At 43.0% G+C, this 17,248-nt stretch overlaps 1 pseudogene; it reads right to left on the bottom strand.

Moving 5' to 3' along the window:
- Window positions 1-13,710: 13,710 nt before the first annotated feature.
- On the bottom strand, window positions 13,711-16,249 carry LOC115101538 (hydroxysteroid 11-beta-dehydrogenase 1-like protein; annotated as a pseudogene).
- Between the last annotated feature and the right edge of the window lie 999 nt (window positions 16,250-17,248).

Below are 17,248 nucleotides of genomic sequence, written 5' to 3'. Positions count from 1 at the left end.
GTGATTTTAGCATGTAAATCTTGGTGGGGCAAACTCAAACTTTGTTTTTTTAGATGCATGTCAGCAAAACAACCTGTTAGGGCCTACATAAAGCTGTCCCAACAGCAGAGCTTTTTTTCAGCACCATGGAGTAAATCCTTACCACTGCTACACCTTGCTATCAGCGGAGCCTTGTTTGGTAGCGAAACAGTTAATTCAGCCTCACTTACTGCCTTTAAAAAAACATAGCTGATATGGCTGACTTGCTTAAATAAGAGGCAATCTGTAATTTTGATTAAGACATTAATGAAAGACCTAGGACGGATGTAGTCAATGTAACTATTTGTTTAGCGCATTTGAAATGTAGAGCAACAGAATTCACATTTGGTCATTCTTACAGTGGTCTCCCTGTACACCAAGTCAGAATGGTAGGATAAATAAAGGGTGCCTATAAGCAGAGAATGGAAACTCTTACAATATTCAAGGATTACATTTCTATAAAACATGTATAGGCTACATGTGCACCACCAAGTCAGAACCGTAGGATAAATAAAGGTGGCATATAACCAGACAATAAAAGCTCTCACAATATTCAATGATTACATTTCTCTAAAACAGGCTATAGGCTACATATGCACCACGAAATCAGAACAGAAGGCTAAGTTATGAGGGGAAAAGGGACCAAATTATTAAGGTGAGGCATATGGGCTTACTACACAGCTTACTACACAACATACACTTAGTATGACTTTCTTAGCTACAGTATACATATCTCAAATTACATAATTTGTGTAGCAGCATAGAATACATTTTTGGACTCACCTTGTTGTGTTGTGCTCACTTGAACAGGAAGGTGGTTCTTCTTGTGGGCAAATTCTATCATCAAACTTTGTCATCAAAGTCTGGCATTCTCTGGATTTATGGTGCTTTCAAGACAACTCGTAAAAAAACAAGGTTTGAATCATGATGTCAGTGAACTTCAGGTTGGAGCTCTAGAAAGAGGCCCGAATTCTTGATTTTGATATATATATATTTTTAAACTCTGTTTATTAAGTTTTACACACATACACACACACAGACAAGACAAAGCAATATAAATAATATACTCAACTAGAAAAAAAAATACAAATAAAAATACAAATAAAAAAATAGCTTTGAAGATACCATACTTTAGACAAGTTAAACATACCAGGCAGAAGGCTACAGAGGTTAAAGGGCAATCTATAGTACAGGGACAGAGTAAACACCTCACCACTGTTCCCGTAAACAGTCAAGGGATAAGGGTGGAGAAATGCAACCACTCACAGAGAGTCATGGCCACAGACCGACCATCCACTGGACAGAAAAAAAGTTTACAATGCTTTAAAATAAAAAAATTCAATGATTATTCATGTGGGCGTGAACAAAATGTAAAAATAACTGGGAAAAACAAGCTCACACTTCAGTCTCTGCCCGAGCAAGATGAACAAGGCATCTGCGGATCGCAATCAATAAGCACATGGACCTTAATGCCCCCCCCAGCAAAAACACAGAGAGAGGCTCCTCCAACCCTTAAGTCACAGACTTATTTTAGTATTAATTGGAATGCCATCAGAGGATGGACTGTTTAAAGTAAGACCGGAATGGAGCCCAAGCCTCATCAAACAGTTTGGGGTTCCCACGTGAATTTAATTAAATGTTTTCTAGTTTCAGAGAGCACAACACATCCCTCACCCAATATTTATAAGATGGGGGAGCTGCCATCTTCCAGTTCTGTAGTATTAGCCGTCTAGCTAAAAGAGTTGTATAAGCAACAGTGTCCGACTGGATTCTTGATAGGGGGGTACCCAAGGGCAGTACTCCAAAAAGGGCTGTAAGGGGAGACGGATCTACAACAGTGTCATATATATCAGAGAAACGTTTAAATATTAATTCCCAGAAGCCTGACAGTTTATGACAGCCCCAAAACATATGCAACAGTGTGGCTGGTTCCACTTTACATCTGACACAGGTAGGATCAAAATCAGAGAATATTCTTCGAAGTTTGGCCCCCCGACCAGTGGATACGGTGAACCACCTTGAATTGAATGAGGCTGTGTCTAGTGCTAAAAGAGGACGAGTGCACCCTGTGCAGCACAGATTCCCAGGCGTCTTCCCCAAGTTCCTCCCCCAAATCCTTTTCCCATCGAGTCTTTAAAGGCACCAAAGAAGGGTTCTGTAAGTCATGAATGATTGCATATACATCTGAAATTGCGCCCCTAGGAAGCTTGTTCAGCTCCAAGATGCTCTCTATAGCTGTATTCGCAGGCCTATTGGGAAATCCAGGTGTGTTAGCCCTGACAAAGTTTCTAGTCTGGAGATAGCGGAAAAAGCGGGATTGGGGGAGATTGAATTTTTCCTGCAGCTTAGAGAAAGAGGCAAATGTATCATCAATGAATAATTGGGCTAGCGAGGAGAGGCCTAGTGAGTGCCAAATGCCAAAAGCCCCATCATTCAAAGATGGAGGAAATAAAATGTTCTGATTGATTGGGCCTGATAGAGAAAAGCCTCGGAGGCTAAAGGCTAAACGGAACTGATTCCAAATTTTAAGAGACTGCTTTACAATTGGGTTGACACACCTTTTGCCTAGGGACACTGGGAGAGACAAGCACAGCACAGAGGAAAGTGCTGCAGGTTTACACGATTCAGACTCCATCTGGACCCAGAGTGGTCTAGGGCCAGTAGGATCAGTCTGCAGCCAGTACAGAACGGCTCTGAAATTTGCAGCCCAGTAGTATGTCTGAAAATTTGGTAGAGCTAAACCCCCCAATGACCTAGGCTTCTGTAAATGTTTTCTACCAATCCGTGGTACCTTGCCATCCCAAATAAAATGCATGAATGTTTGATCCAGTGAAATAAAAAAAGATTTTGGAATAAAAATGGGTAAACATTGAAATAAATTTAAAAATTGGGCAACACATTCATTTTAATGACATTAATCAATCCGATAAGAGAAAGGGGTAGCGAATTCCAAAAAGTAAAAGATTTTTTCAATCTGTCTGCTAGAGCAACAAAGTTTTCCTGAAACAAATTTGAATATTTCCTTGTCACTTTTACTCCCAAGTAAGTGAATTGATCCCGGACAATCCTAAACTGAGAACTTGTAAAAGAGCACTTTAAAGCAGCCTTGTTTACCGGAAAAAGCTCACTCTTGTCTAGATTCAGCTTGTACCTTGAGATTGATCCAAACTTTTTAAGAACAGATAGGGCATGTGGCAATGAGGTATCGGGGTTGGAATAAACAAAAGGAGGTCGTCAGCATATAGCGAGACTTTCTGCTCCCAGCCCGCCCTGATTATGCCTTGAATGGCATCATTAGAGCGTAGTGCAATGGCGAGAGGCTCGATTGCCAAAGCAAACAACAAGGGGGAGAGTGGACAACCCTGTCTGGATCCGCGGTGCAAGGGAAAATAGTCAGAGGACAAGTTATTAGTCCGTACCGAAGCCATGGGGGAAAAATAAAGAATCTTTGTCCACGCAATGAATTTGGGGCCAAAGCCAAATCTATAAAGGGCAGCTGTTAGGTAATCCCACTCAACGCGGTCAAACGCTTTTTCGGCATCAAGTGAAACCACCACCTCCGGGTCCACCGACGCTGGGGAGTACAGTATATTCATAAGGCGCCTAATATTAAAAAATAAATGCCTATTTCTCACAAAGCCAGTCTGGTCAGAGTGTATTACTTGGTGCAGCAAGCCTTCCATACGGATGGCTAAAAGCTTAGCTAGGATTTTGTAATCACAGTTTAAAAGCGAGATTGGGCGATAGGATCCACATTCCAGGGGGTCTTTGTTTTTCTTTAGTAGTAATGGAATTGAAGCCTGATAAACACTAGGCGGTAGCTTTGAAGTATTGAGGCACTCTGCAAATAGTCGAGACAAGAATGGGCAAAGCAGACCAGAAAACGTCCTGTAAAATTCGGTTGGAAAACCGTCCGGACCCGGTGATTTACCACTTTTCATTGCGGACACTGCTGTTGCAATCTCCTCAAGCGTAAATTCTTTTTCTAGACAGTCATGGGAGTCTGTATCAATTGAAGGCATATTCAAGCCATTAAAGAAGGAGTCAATCAGCAAGGGGTCTTGAGGGGATTCAGAGGTGTATAGCGCAGAGTAAAATTGTTTAAATTGATCATTGATCTCTTTATGTATAACTGTGGTGGCACCAGACGGGGTCCTTATTTGTGGGATTAAACGTGAGGCCTCAGATTTACGGATCTGATGCGCAAGGAGTTTACTGGCCTTGTCGCCTTGTTCATAGACTTTGTATTGAGCTCGCAAGAGTAACTGTTCAGCTTGCCTGGTAGAAAGCTCATCAAATTCAGATTGGAGTAGTTGGCGCTCTTTATGCAGATCAGAGGAAGGATCCGTAGCATACTTCTCATCCAGTGTGGCTATGGACTCGCTCAGGTCCCGAAGTCGCTGGGAGCGAACTCTGTTTTGGTTGGCTGTATAAGAAATAATTTGGCCACGTAGATATGCTTTGAGAGACTCCCATATGGTAGAGCAGGACATACCTGGTGTTGAATTAGTTTCTAGGAATAAGGTGATTTCAGAAGAAATGAAATTGACAAACTCCTTATCTGAGAGTAAAATGGGGTTGAGACGCCATTGATAACACATAGGAGGTCGCTGGGGAAACTCTAGTTCAAGCACTAATGGTGAATGGTCAGAGATAACAATACTATCGTAAGTACACTGCCGAATGTTAGGCAGAAGTTTTTTGTCCAAAAAGAAGTAATCAATCCGGGAGTATGTTTGATGAACATGAGAATAAAAGGAACACTGTCTATCTGTCGGATGTAGGAAACGCCAGGCCTCAAACATAGCATATTTATGAAGAAAGGATTGAATAAGTAGGGCACATTTAGATGGGCCTGTATTTGTTTGTGAGGACTTGTCAAGAACTGGGGACATTTTACAGTTGAAATCCCCCCCCTAAAATCAACAAATGAGAATCTAAATTGTGAATAGCAGACAGAAAGGAAGAAATGAAACTTATGTCATACCAATTGGGAGCATAAACACTAGCCAAAACAAGAGGGGTAGAAAACAGTCAACCGGTTACTATGACGTATCGTCCCTTAGGATCAGCAATAACTTCAGAAGCTACAAAGGGAGTAGCTTTATCAACCCGAATAGCAGCACCTCTTGATTTACTATGAAAGTTCGAGTGGAACACTTGACCAACCCAGTCCTTATGCATCCTAAAATCCTCACCAGTCCTCAAGTGAGTCTCTTGTAGAAATGCAATATTTGCATTCAAACCCTTTAAGTGTGTCAACACCCTCTTACGCTTCACCGGGTTGTTAACCCCTTTGGTATTCCAAGAAATGTACTTGATCGTATTATTTCGGCCCCTCTGGGCATTCCCGTTATTCAACCCTGTCATTAGAGCATAGAATGGAAAAGCAATGAGCGCCCAAAACCCCCAGAATAACTTGTCTCAGAGTAATAATGTACGGTGGTAAATGTTTGGAAAAAGTACAGAAAAATAAACAGATAAAAAAACTAAAAAGACAGAATGACAACATTAGAACTGAACAATTTAACCTGCCCCCCCACCCCCTCCCCCCATCCCAGACAATACCTCCTCAAACGAGGTAGAAGCCTAAATAGAACATGTTCTCTTCGCACAGTATGTCTGTGAGAGTGCGGTCTTAAACCTAAACCCACAGTCCCGCTCTTTAAAGTCGCGTTTTGTTAGTGGATCAAGCAGCAAAAAGAAAGATTTGTATGTATTTTTTCAAATAAAAAAAAGGCGATTCACTTGTGCAAACGGAATGACAAAAGCACCACTTGTAGATGTATATAATTGTATTCCCAGTCATATAACAGGCATTGAGAGAGAAAATAAATAAAATGTATAAAGGCTCTCAGCCAAAAATCTAATTTGAAGTAAGGAAATCGTAGTAAGACAATCAAAAATAATAGTAATTATAATAGTAGTCTAGTTGAAGCTGAGACAGCTTTACAACCAATACCAAAAAACTATGTGTGCACAACGTTGAACGTTTGCTGGGCATAAATGATGCTCAAAACTTTTAAAATTAAAGTGAGGCCCCAAAAACCGTGTAGCCTCGGGAGACATTTACTGTTTACTGGGTCAATGCAAACGGATGCAGTAAACAAATAACCAAAAATATTTTGAGTCACCGAGACAATGTGTAAACAAACTAAATAGGTGAGCAGTCCTGGTAGATGGAAAAGCTCTGTCCTTGAAAGCTCAGAGTGGTATTGCAGGCTCGTCGGAGGATCTCCATCTTCTCATGAAAAAAGTGCACTCGAAAAATTATGTCACGGGACCTCTCCCCATCCCGGGGCTTTGGGCGCAGCGACCGGTGGGCTCGATCAATCAGGGGCTTTTCATCTAAGTCAAGAACATCCTTCAGCAGCCCTGAAACGAAATCCGTGGCGCGATGCATTTCCGCGGACTCTGGGACCGATACAAGTCTCAGATTATTGCGGCGAGAGAATCCCTCTAGACTCACACACAGCTCTCATTCACCTTTTTCAAATCCGCAGCTAGGCGTTTAACTTCAGCCTCCAGGGATGTGGTTAAATCGGAGACATTAGTAGCGGAGGTCTCCAGTGCCGCAATCGTTGTAGTGTGTGACGCAGTTGTTGTTTTGAGTATTGTGATTGCTGGCACAGTCTCGTTCCGCAGGATGGTTAAATCTGCTTTTAAAGTATCAGAAACCTCCTGTATTCTGGCCTCAATCGTAGCAACCACCTCTGTTTTCATTTCAACTATCTCAGAGCGTAGTAGTTTGATGGCCTCGAGAATGTTCATTTCGGCGCCGCCAGGCCAAGCCGCACCCCCGGGTAAAGTGTGCGTCCCCGGGCCCTCAGACTCAGGAGAGGGCGGTGATGAGAGCGGGTCTTGTAGGCCGGGTTTTCTCAAAGTCATACTTTTGGCCTTATGTTTGGTCGACATGCTGACATTCGGAAGCAAAGTAGTCTTGTTTTTTACTGAAAGGGATCACCAAATTAATATTTGAAAATAAATACGGTTCTGCTGCAGAATTCACATAAACTTTAAGAATACCACGGGAGCAAACAGAAAACACGTCAGTTGCACATGGCGTCCCCTACCATCCCCCTGATTTGGAATTCTGAGATGGATGTCTTTTCAAAACATATTTCCCCAGTCGGAGCTAGTTCCCAGTTGTCTTGAACTCCCTGATGTCTGAAAATTTCCCAGTTCCGAGTTTCCAGTTGTTTTGAACGCGGCAGAAGTCATGCTGGTTTGACAGCATGGTCAATGTCTTCAACCTTTTATGGCCCATGGTGTTGAATGTTTATCCTTTTAAGCTTGGAAAAGAGACCCTTAAACCCACACTTGGACCACACACCCACTCCACTGATTCCATCCAACCCACTCACTGTTGATTTTGCGATTTCCAACTTGTTGTGTAATGTTTATGTCCAATGGCCGATATGATACGTTTTTTCTATAATTTCTCTTCAACATTTCTCTCATTGTGACAAGGATTGAAAATGATTTGCCAGTAGATTGTCGACTTGATTCATGATGATGACTGCTAGCTTGCTAGCTAAGATGTTTGAAAGTATGACGTTGACAGTCCAATTAAAGCTATGGTAGATAAAACGTGATTTGACATTATTTTATCTGTGGACAATGACCTTGAGGGCATTTCTAATGTGGCAGCATCCAAGGGGCTTGCATTTTCTAGCTCTACTCAAGGTGTCCCCATGAGTGACAGAATACTAAGCCAATCACAGCTCAACTGAGAAATTGCCAACCCCTACGCTCCGTATTTTCTACTGGCTGCCCCGCCACCACAGAAAGCATTGACCTAGGCTGAAACACCTGCATTTAGGAGCTGCCTTAATCAAGAAAACTAAAAAGAGACCATGTTTGTATGCAGCTTTATTAAGTCAATGAGTTTTCACACTGATATGTGACACATATTTAATGCCAAAATAACCACTGGGCTCACCTCACAGAAAGAGAGACGCAACACTGTTTTGTCAATCACTCCTATCGATAAATAAGTTTAAATCAATTGCGCAAAAGGGGAGAGATGAGTTTGCACGTCCTGTTAAAACGAACACAGAAAAACCACCACCTAGACTAGAGTGTCCACATGGTCTGTGCAGCAAGCTAAATGTTTGACGTCCCTACTAATGGGTTGTGTCCGTATAGGATTGTAGCGTCGCCCACAGCATCCTCAGTCATTGCAGACTTGCGGCCATCTATTTGAGTTTGCATGGCTCAGGGCTCTCTTGAGACGCGTGGGACTTCACAATTATAAGCGACCTTTACAGACAATGCTCCTTCGTAATTGTATTCATTCATTTATCCACTGGCTATGAAATGTCTTTAAAAATGTTTAGTGAATAGGTATTGTGCGGTATCAGGGGTGAGGTATGGACCATGTCAAAATTAGGGTTGAATTGCAAAGTAGCACCACTTGGATTTTCCAAGTAGGTTTTGCTTTTACAAATATGTTTATGTGGAAGAGGGGTGAGATGAGCACTTTCACCAATATTAAGGCACATATAAGTAGGCCTTAGGTGGTTATTGAAGGTTTGACAATTTATTTGAAGAGTTGAAATCCTTTGCATATTATTTCCTATTTCAATTATTTGTTCAGGTGAATTGCAACTGGCTAGGAAAAGACAGTATCCACACATGAATATGATCAATCATCTTGTGGTTTCCAGGCTTACACCTGTGTGTAAAGTGACCATACTCTGTAAAGAATAATTGCCCAATGCATTTCACATTTTCTCATGATAGTAGATTTAATCCAATTGCAAACAGCCTTGTATATGATCATCATGAATAAATGTTATACATTATAGCATGTGCGTCAACCTTTTATTATTGGCGTTTTACATCATTAATGTGTAACTCCATTGGCTTTTATTTGTAATTTCATGTCACAATTTGTTAGGGCCGCACCCTTGATTTTCTACTACAGCACTAGAAAAAAATTATCGAATCTCAATTGGTCTCTTCCTGTAGTCGTCATCTGCATTGATCCAACCTCCTTTCTGGTGTTTGGACAGTATATAAACAGACAGAATCTCTCTCTCTCTGAGCTACCTAGTAACATCATAATAACCAATACGTGGACCTCAAATGGGGAGGGCTTACAGCTGAGATTGACGTGTGTTTCAATGGCAGCCGGAGAGAGAGATGTGCTGCCATAAGGAGACCCCTGTTGATCCGTATAGGCTACGCTACATGATGGTAAGTCAGACTTTCACAATTTCACATGTTAGACAGGTAAATCTATTTAAAACGGGTTGTTAAGAACATTTCGTCGACGTGGTCATTGTAGAGATATATTTTGATGTTCACACAATTATGGTTTAATGGTACAGGACGTGTCCCAAAGAAGAAAACGGTCAGTGTGAGAAAACAGTAAATCGTGATCTATCATTGACAAATTAAGAGTAGACTCCATCTTTACAGGAGTGATTCTGAAATATATTGTAATTCTTTCGCTCGTCTGCCGCGATATAACTCGAGCCTCGAGAAAAAATATTCCCTCACCGGTTGCTGTTTCTTTTTTTTAAAAGAACAAATCGCAAAATGTTTTGAGCAGCCGTTAACTTTCAGTAGCCTATTTACGTAGTTTATCTTCATTTACGTTGAATATCATAAAAAATCTAATCAGCTTTAGAAAGGAAACTTTCGTGCAACAGGTGGCAGGTTTTTTTCCGGGCCGGAGTAGGGAAAGGCGAGTCTGATGCTGAGGATGGGAGAGAGATGAAGTAGGGCGTCATTCAGCCCGAGACACCGGACAGCTCCTACGTTCACAATGTCTATTCGCCTATTTATGTGGGTCAATCAATACAAAGGTTGTTTCTTTTAAATTCGCCACCAGATTTTAAATGTGTTTGTTGGTCTTGTTAGCAACTACATCACACCATGTAATTATATAACTCGTTTTCAGAATATATACACAATACCCTTAATTCATCTGGACATTAAAAAAAATGAAATCACTATTTACTTTCAAGTGTAAAGGTTCATGAAATTCATGTCGAAGAGAGCCATTGATATGTTTGTTTCATTTTACTTTTCAATGTCATTTTCACTCTAAAATTTGATTGCCAACAGAAAATCAAGTCAAGGCAGGTCTTGGCAAATATAACTATGCAAAAGAGGAATTTACTTTTCCACACAAGATGACACATCTCCTCTAGTCAATCTGTTCTCCTAAGAGAGGGCTTTCTCTGCTCGTGATCAGCCAACCTCTCTACCAACCATGGTTGCCAACAACGACTGTCAAGACCCCTTCCCCCCATCCTTCCCTTCTCTTCCTTTGCTAAACTGTCACCCCCACCCCATCCCCCTCTCCCAGTTGCTCCCAGTCCTGTTGCATAGCTACCAGCTCTGCCCGTGAAACACTGGAGATGGAGGACAAAGATTATAGCTGTGTGTGTGCATGTGAGCATGTGTGCATGCATGCTAGCATGGCATATGTTGAAAAATAAAAATATAAGATGTTAAAGAAAATTAAGTCAAAAGCCAACAATAATCTGATTTATCTGCTGTGGAAGTGCAGTGAAGTTAATTTTTTACTGTCATTAGTGGAGGTGACTGTAGTGTCTAGATAATGTAACATAATATTTACATTATGAAATCATAGAACCATTTTAATAAATACCTATGTAGATTGGGCATACTAATGAAGGCCATCTCCATTTCTTTAATATTAGAATTTGACTAGAAAAGAAGGCCTCCATGCAGTAGCAGTGCTTTAGCAAATAAGGTTTATTATGAGTGCTATGTTCCCCTCCCCCTATTCTCCTCCACCTCCCCTCATCCTGCTCTCCTCTCCTCTGCCTCTTTGAGAAGAGCTGAAAGGTTGGCATTAGAACAACAAAGGCAGGACGGAATGTCAACAGGCTTCAGAGAGAAATAGGCAGAGAGAACGGAGAGAGATGGGGGGGGGGAAAGAGAGAGAGAGAGAGGGAGAAAGAGAGAGAGAGAGGAAACACAGGAATGAGTAAAGGACAGTGCGAAATCAACCTCTAGTCCCTACATCCCTTTTCACTTTTTATATCTTCCACTAGAGTTCCACTACAGCTCCCAAATGCAGTGTGAGTATGCATAGGAGAGTGTGGTATTTACATGTTGAGTGCATACTGTATAAATGTGGATGTGTGGAGCGGGAATACAAATGTTAGGTGGGTACATACGTGAAATGTTAAGTGGAATGTGAGTTTTTACCCTCAGAATCTGTGTCAAGGCTCTGTGCTATCACATTTTTTATCATTATTCTCTTTCAGCTGAAGCAAGGGATGAAAAAACACCAGACAGATGGATGGATGGATGGAGGATGGAGAGAGAGACATGGTCCTAGTGCAGTGTGGAAGACTAGTGATTTTGTTGTGATGCTGAGCAATGAGAATAACAACAAGTCCCAGTCTGCCTCTCAGCACAGGGCACTTCCCTACAGTCTGCTGCATACTACTGTGTGTGTGTGTGTGTGTGTGTGTGTGCTGTTTCGAGGTGGAATTGCAACGTAAACATGCATGACTATAAATGCAAATAAAACCATCATGATGTGTAAACTGAAATAACATAGATATTTAATCCAAGACTGGAACATTGATAAAATACAAAACATGTACAAATGGTCACATTCATACAATCAGAAAATGCATTTGAAATTTGGAACCTCATCGCAAACATGCTTTGATCAGTTTCCCAGGCAAGCTGGTAAAAGGGAGAAGCAGCCATTTTCCCCTAGTAATCGCATGTGACTTGCATTTAAAACTGGTACAGTTGAACTAGGGCAGGAGACCAACGGTATATGACTCTATGACTACACTTTGTAGATAAAAACACCTCAATAATTGCTTTATCTGACATCAACAGACTTCATCAACATTTGCAGAAAGCCTAGACCAACTAACACATTACAGATTTGAACGTACAGACAATGTACAGGCAGCATTTATATGACTACGGAGACAAAGGGCATTGGTAATGGATTTGTACAAAAGAAGCCATTTTGAAGTGCTCCGTTACCAAGATGGAATACTTCTCTTCAATTTAGCATTCCCTCTGTGTTCCATTTGACCCAATGAGTCATGAGAACACATAGCCTACCCAGACTTGTGTCTGTTCTATTAATTGTATTCATATGACTGCACACAGTTAGCGTTGCTGTCGAGCGTGTCATCACACACATAACACTTCAGAGGTCTTCACGTTACAGCCCGACTTCAACCTTCCGCTTAGCACCATAGTTTATTGTGCACCTTATTCTCTAGACACAGAATATTGCATGTTAATTAAAGGAATGGGTTATAAGAACCGGTGGCTAGAACTCAAATCCTTTGATGTCCCCACATGTAGCACCTGAAGGGGGCTTAAGGAGGGCCTGTGAAATCATTAAAGCAGATCTCAATTGCACACTAGTGACCACACATAATGAGATATAGCCACTATGGTCACTCTACGCCCTGATATGCTTTCCATTTAACCACCCACCTCCTCCCTCCAGATTAGTCTGATTGGTCACAACGGGTGCTACACCTTGGGTAGTGGATAAGGAGCTTTCACCACCATTACAATGGAAAGCATTTTGAAGACATGAGAGCGCCTCATATAGATACAACATCCAACCATAGGTGGAAACGCCTCATATAGATACAACATCCAACCATGGGTGGAGTTGGGCTTCCTGTGTGGTCACAGAAGTAGGTGAGCTCAATCCATACAACTATGAGGGTTCCCTTTTTAAGTAGGTGAAGCATGTGGCCTGGGAGTTCCAGCTGTCTAAAAGTCGCTGTCTCTGGATCATATGTGCTGTGAATGTTTGCGAGCATGGGTTTGAATCTGACCCACTGCTCTAGCACCCTCTCTCCTCTATATTTCTATCCTATCCTAAAAAAGTTCCCCCTGACCCTTACCCTGCCCCACTCTGTGTAGTAGGGGCTTCATTCACTAGGGGTTTGAGGCTCCTTCAGTATGTGTAGGAGTTCTCAATGACAATGCTTCTGAAGAAGAGGAACCTGTCTGCACAGGCAGGCGAGGTAAATGTAGACAGGGCAGAATGACTTCTTCTGGCGGGTGATGAGGTGGAGGGCAGCATCGCAGGCTGGGTAGGCCATCATATTGGTGTGGCCTCTGCAGGCGGGATATTACATGGACAATTAAAGATACGCTGCAGGGTAAGACATTAAGGGTACTGTAATGCATGCTACATGCAGGATGTGTTTAAATGTTTTGATCAGGTTTCATCTCAATTGAACTTCCTGGTTTAATAAAGGTTAAATAATAGAATAAGGACACCTTGATAAGACCTACATGATACCTACTGTAATGTTTTCTACGTCATTCTACTTTATCTAAGGCCTACTATAAATATAGCAGGTATTGTACCTTCATAAATATCCAACTACTGCTACACAAGCAGTCAATACAACTCATGCATGTAAAGTTATGGTGACAGTTGAAAATGTTTATTTTACATGGCCAGTCATTCAACATCACCAGCACAACCACGCACACTACCCAGTCATAATGCCATTTATTCAGTAGGAAAAGACAAAAGCTCTAGAATACATAAACAGAAATGTATTGTTGAAAAAAGAACTGTAAATGGATTGTGTGTCTGACCTGATTCTGTGTCTATCAGGCCCAAGGTGGTGATGGTCAGAGATACATTGCTGTGCTAGATGGCTAGCTCATGCTGTATGGTGCCAAAGAAAACATTCACTACAAGAAACCGTTGGCCGCGTAGGGCTCCACGGAGTAGTCATCTTACCTGTAGGGGAGAGAAGGAGAGACAGGGTGAAAAGAAAGTTGGTGAGTTCAGACAGAAGGACAGATCTTGGTTTTATTCCCCTCTAAAAATACAGTAGAAGGAGTACTAGTGTAGTGTGCATCTGTATAAGACTGTATACGTATAAGACCGTGTGTTGTGTACTCACCCAACAGAGAGGATACTACGATCACAGACCCTATACTCGAACACTGACAAAGCTGCAGAAGCAATGTTCACGTAGCTGAGGAAATTCACCTTTGGAAAACAGCAACACATTAAAAACTACTATAGCATAGCCTTGTCTCACTTGGCTAGGTGCAAGGCTAGGTATAGCCTAATTATAAAGGGAAAAAAACAAAGCGTATCTGCATTAGTTCCCTGACGTGCTCCCCGTCTCCGTTCCATATGGCGAATGGGGAGGATCCAATGTGATTCAAAACTAGGATGTCAAGACATTCTGCAGAACAAAAATATAGTTTGAAAATGTAAACTAATGTGCCTTATGAATCTTTAACATAATACAGACAATGACTGAAGTTAATCTAAGTGATCAGTTCTTACCCAGCCATCCTCACCACTCCCTCTGGATCTGAGGCTTGGCACACATCTCCTGTCACATACAGAGCCTTCTGGGCCCTCAGGCTTGTGCTGTTCTCTGCCACCTACAGGACAGAGGGAGCAATGACACACTGGTAAAGAGGCTGTCACCATCTGGTCATAATAGAAAGGACAGATGTACATACACTGCTCAAAAAAATAAAGGGAACACTAAAATAACACATCCTAGATCTGAATGAATGAAGTATTCTTATTAAATACATTTTTCTTTACATAGTTGAATGTGCTGACAACAAAATCACACAAAACCCATGGAGGTCTGGATTTGGAGTCACACTCAAAATCACACTCAGTCACACTCAAAATTAAAGTGGAAAACCACACTACAGGCTGATCCAACTTTGATGCAATGTCCTTAAAACAAGTCAAAATCAGGCTCAGTAGTGTGTGTGGCCTCCATGTGCCTGTACGACCTCCCTACAACGCCTGGGCATGCTCCTGATGAGGTGGCGGATGGTCTCCTGAGGGATCTCCTCCCAGACCTGGACTAAAGCATCCGCCAACTCCTGGACAGTCTGTGGTGCAACGTGGCGTTGGTGGATAGAGCGAGACATGATGTCCCAGATGTGCTCAATTGGATTCAGGTCTGGGGAACGGGCTGGCCAGTCCATAGCATCAATGCCTTCCTCTTGCAGGAACTGCTGACACACTCCAGCCACATGAGGTCCAGCATTGTCTTGCATTAGGAGGAACCCAGGGCCAACCGCACCAGCATATGGTCTCACAAAGGGTCTGAGGATCTCATCTCGGTACCTAATGGCAGTCAGGCCTACCTCTGGCGAGCACATGGAGGACTGTGCGGCCCCCCAAAGAAATGCCACCCCACACCATGACTGACCCACCGCCAAACCGGTCATGCTGGAGGATGTTGCAGGCAGCAGAACGTTCTCCACGGCATCTCCAGACTCTGTCACGTCTGTCATGTGCTCAGTGTGAACCTGCTTTCATCTGTGAAGAGCACAGGGCGCCAGTGGCGAATTTGCCAATCTTGGTGTTCTCTGGCAAATGCCAAACGTCCTGCACGGTGTTGGGCTGTAAGCACAACCCCTACCTGTGGACGTCGGGCCCTCATACCACCCTCATGGAGTCTGTTTCTGACCGTTTGAGCAGACACATGCACATTTGTGGCCTGCTGGATGTCATTTTGCAGGGCTCTGGCAGTGCTCCTCCTTGCACAAAGGCGGAGGTAGTGGTCCTTCTGCTGGGTTGTTGCCATCCTATGGCCTCCTCCACGTCTTCTGATGTACTAGCCTGTGTCCTGGTAGCGCCTCCATGCTCTGTACACTAGGCTGACAGACACAGCAAACCTTCTTGCCACAGCTCGCATTGATATGCCATCCTGGATGAGCTGTACTACCTGAGTCACTTGTGTGGGTTGTAGACTCCGTCTCATGCTACCACTAGAGTGAAAGCACCGCCAGCATTCAAAAGTGACCAAAACATCAGCCAGGAAGCATAGGAACTGAGAAGTGATCTGTGGACTCCACCTGCAGAACCACTCCTTTATTGGGGGTGTCTTGCTATTTGCCTATAATTTCCACCTGTTGTCTATTCCATTTGCACAACAGCATGTGACATTTATTGTCAATCAGTGTTGCTTCCTAAGTAGACAGTTTGATTTCACAGAAGTGTGATTGACTTGGAGTTACATTGTGTTGTTTAAGTGTTCCCTTTATTTTTTGGAGCAGTGTAGTTAGTCAGACAGACAGATCCACAAACCTTCTGCAAGGCAAGCTCCTTCCTGGCCGTGATGACGATCTGGCCACCCATCTTTGAGTAGTGGAATGCCACCTGCTCTCCTATGCCCGTGCTGGCACCAGTCACCAGCACCCTGGCACCACGAACAGATCGAGGGGAGAGACAGACAAACATCAGTCAGTCAGGCTGCTTGGGGTGAGGAAGACAACTGACGAGGGAGGAAGATCATTTTACATTTTAGTAATTTAGCAGACGCTCTTATCCACAGCGACTTACAGGAGCAATTAGGGTGTCACGTGTGCTCCGTCTACGGCCTCTAGGTCACCAGGCTGCTCGTTAGGGCACACACCTGTCAGCAGCGTTACACGCATAATGACACTCACCTGGACTCCATCACCTTCTTGACTACCTGCCCTTTATATATCACTCCCTTTGGTTCCTTCCCCAGTCGTCATTGTTGCTGTTACATGTCGGTGCGCTGTTTGTGTTTCTTGTTTTGTTAGTTTATTTATTAAATGTATTCACTCCCTGAACTTGCTTCCCGACTCTCAGCGTACATGGTTACACAGGGTTAATTGCTTTGCACAAGGGCACATCGACAGATTTTTCACCTAGTCGGTTCGGGAATTAGAAAATCATCTCATCACAATGGATATGAAACAATATTGGTGTTTCGAAGTTGAGGATGAATTTGTGTTGAAATGATCATCATCATCATTACCATAAAGACCCTCACATCGCAATTCAACGGCTCAGACACAAGAGGTATGTGGCAGGGTCTACAGTCAATCACGGATTACAAAAAGAAAACCAGCCCCGTCACGGACCAGGATGTCTTGCTCCCAGGCAGACTAAATAACTTTTTTGCCCGCTTTGAGGACAATACAGTGCCACTGACACGGCCCGCAACCAAAACATGCGGCCTCTCCTTCACTGCAGCCGACGTGAGGAAAACATTTAAATGTGTTAACCCTCGCAAGGCTGCAGGCCCAGACGGCATCCCCAGCCGCGCCCTCAGAGCATGCGCAGACCAGCTGGCTGGTGTGTTTACGGACATATTCAATCAATCCCTATCCCAGTCTGCTGTTCCCACATGCTTCAAGAGGGCCACCATTGTTCCTGTTCCCAAGAAAGCTAAGGTAACTGAGCTAAACGACTACATCCCCGTAGCAC

This window comes from Oncorhynchus nerka, linkage group LG20 (assembly GCF_034236695.1).
Source record: "Oncorhynchus nerka isolate Pitt River linkage group LG20, Oner_Uvic_2.0, whole genome shotgun sequence".
Taxonomy (NCBI): Eukaryota; Metazoa; Chordata; class Actinopteri; order Salmoniformes; family Salmonidae; genus Oncorhynchus; species Oncorhynchus nerka.
The sequence above is the reverse complement of the archived record's forward strand: the minus strand, read 5'-3'. Positions and strand labels throughout refer to the sequence as shown.